General features: G+C 65.1%; 1 pseudogene; it reads right to left on the reverse strand.

The window, feature by feature from the left end:
- Window positions 1-515: 515 nt before the first annotated feature.
- LOC123381691 lies at window positions 516-1,416 on the reverse strand (annotated as a pseudogene).
- Between the last annotated feature and the right edge of the window lie 1,298 nt (window positions 1,417-2,714).

Raw genomic sequence — 2,714 nt, forward strand, 5'->3', positions numbered from 1 at the left:
CCGACATAAAATTGGAGCCGTTTACAGCGGCAAGTGACCCAGAAATTGTAACAGTTGGCCAACATCACGGAGAAATAGCAGTGGCAACGCGGACCGCCCTGTGCTTGATGTGAGAAGGGAGACGCAAGGCGGAGAAACTGCAGCACTCAGGCCTGGCCGGGGCCTCGAGGAAGCGCACAAGGCAGGTTTGTGGGACAACCCGCAATTCCCGTCATCCGCCAGAAACATTTTAGTGGCAGTGACAGGCAAGTGCAACACCCACAACACCGCAGTGACTGAGGGAGGCCAGGGGGTGGGGGGCAGTCCTGCCCCAGCGGGCGGCGGGCTGTGCCCAGGCTGCCGGGAAGCCAGGCGCCAGCCAAGGGGGTCCTGATCCGGCCTCACCTTCACATCCTGCCCGCGGCTGCAAGCGACCTTTCAACTCTGACCAGGAACCCGAAGAGCAAGGGGTCTTGCTGGAGCCGCGCCCCCCGGCAGGCCCCCGGTCAGGCCTAACTGTGCCCGTGCCCGATGCGGGCGGCCCCGGGCCTCGGCCATGTCCCGCGACCGGACAGAGAAAGGGAGCGGCGACAGGCCATCTGCTCTGACGGCTGGGGTCAGGGTGGCACCCCTGACGGACACTAGGCCAGCCCGTCATCAGTCCCGGATGACCCGGTGACTCTTGGGCACGGTCACATACCTCAGCTTCTTCATGACGGCGGGCCAGCCCAGCCGTTGTTCGTCCCACAGGTACTCGGGGGACAGCACCTTGGTGGGCTTGTGGTCCAGCAGGTACCTGTTCAGGTGGCTCTCGGCGTGCCACACGGCCTCGATGCCGTGGGCCCGGTCGACCACCATGGCCTGGTGACAAGCCAATGTGAGCCGCAGAACCTTGCCACCGACCCCCCGAAAAAGCCTCCCGTGTAGTACAACTCGCCCTTGTCCCTGGGGACGTGCGCCTGGGACTGCGTCCAGTTCTCGTAGGTGAAGGCCTTGCGGGCCGCCCCGTAGAAGCTGGGGTGCAGGGTGCCGAAGAGCAGGGACAGGATCTCATGCCCACGTGGTCGCGGAACCTCATGTCCACATCCGCGCACACCAGATAGTCCACCTCGTGGAGGAAGCGCCGCCGGGAGAAGTTGCTGATCATCTCCATGCGGTGCATGGACACGTCCTGCCAGCGCGAGTAGCTCCGGACCTCCAGGACCACCACCTGCCTCCCTTCCCCGAGGGGCACGCGGGGCACATTCCCCGGCCGGTCGGTGAACACGTAGTAGGTAACCTTGTGTCCCACCATGAAGTGCTTCTCTGCTGTCTGCAGGAACAGCTCCAGGAAGGCCACGTATCTGCAGGGACAGGGGACAGGGCGGGAGGAGGGTCGCTGCCAGAGGCTGGCGGCAGGAGCCCAAAGCCGGGGGCCGAGGACCTGTGCGCCTTATCGAGGAGGCAGACCATGAGCTGCTTAAGGAACAGCCGCTGTCCTGGCCTGTCCTGGGCGAGTCTGCCCGCGGCGCCTCCCTAACCTCTGTCCCGGGGGACGGGGGACCATCAGTGCCCCGTCTTACAAAGGGGAGCAAGCCTGAGGCAGAGGAGGCTGGAAACCGGTGCAGCCACGAGTCAGCATGGTGGAGCCAGCAGCGCACCCCCGTGCCGAGCTCCCCTGGCAGACCCCCTCCACCCGCAGGACCCTCCCCTGGCAAATCCCCTGCAGGTTCCCACCTGCTGTGAGGGAGTCAAGACCCTTCGGGCACAGCTCTGGTCAACGTGGCCTCACAGACTTCATAGAACCTGCAGGGCCGGCCACCTGCCCCTCTTGGCTCAGTGGTGAGCGTCACGACGGTGGCGGTGACGAGGAAGGAGCAGACACTCGTATGGGTAGTTCCACAGCTGGTGCTGGAGCTGCTGTGGCTCGAACGGGGGCTCTAATCCCGGAACTGGCCCCAGGGCTGAAGCTGGAGCTGGCCCCAGCTCTGCAGCTGGGGCAAGAGGCGGTGCTGGACCTGGCTCCAGCTCTAGGGAAGGTGCTAGAGCCGCAGGCACCTCTAGAGAGGACCCAGACCTGCTTCTGCAGTCGGATATAGCTCTGGAGCTGAAGCTAGAGCTTCTGCTGTAGACTCTGGCTCTGGCTCCCGAGTGGGTGCTGAAGCGGCTTCAGCTTTGGCCCTGGAACTGCAGCTGGCCGTGCAGCCAGTGCGAGCGACACAGCTGGTGCAGGAATCCTGGGGATCCAATTCTGGAACCGCTGCGGGAGCTGTCCATGGTGCTGGAGATGCTCTGGCTTTGGAGCTGGCTCTCGTCGCGGCTGCTATGCTGGACCCGGTGCCGGGGGCCCTGCTTGCATCGCCGTCCTGGATCTGGCCCTCCGGCTGGTGGCGAAACCGGGGGGGAGCTGGTCGGAGCCCCGGCGTTGGCTCCACCTGCGGAACCGGTGTCCAGGCGGACGCCGACTCCAGAGCCGGCGCTGGAGCGGACATGGGCTCCGGCACAGGAGGCGGTGATGGAGCAGGTGCCAGAGCAGGATGTGGCTGGGATGTCTGTGCCGGAGCTGGTTCTTTGTCCGGAGGTGGCATCGGCTCTGCGTCTACCACTGGTGCCCAAGGCAGCTTTCGCTCTGGAGTTGGCGCAGCAGCCGGCACTTGCGGGGCTTCTGCTCCGGACCCGGTATGAGAACTGTTGCTGTCGCAGGCTCTGACCCTGAACTCGGTCCTGAGTCTACTTCTGGAGCCGATGCTGGAGCC

This window comes from Felis catus, chromosome D4, assembly GCF_018350175.1.
Source record: "Felis catus isolate Fca126 chromosome D4, F.catus_Fca126_mat1.0, whole genome shotgun sequence".
NCBI lineage: Eukaryota > Metazoa > Chordata > Mammalia > Carnivora > Felidae > Felis > Felis catus.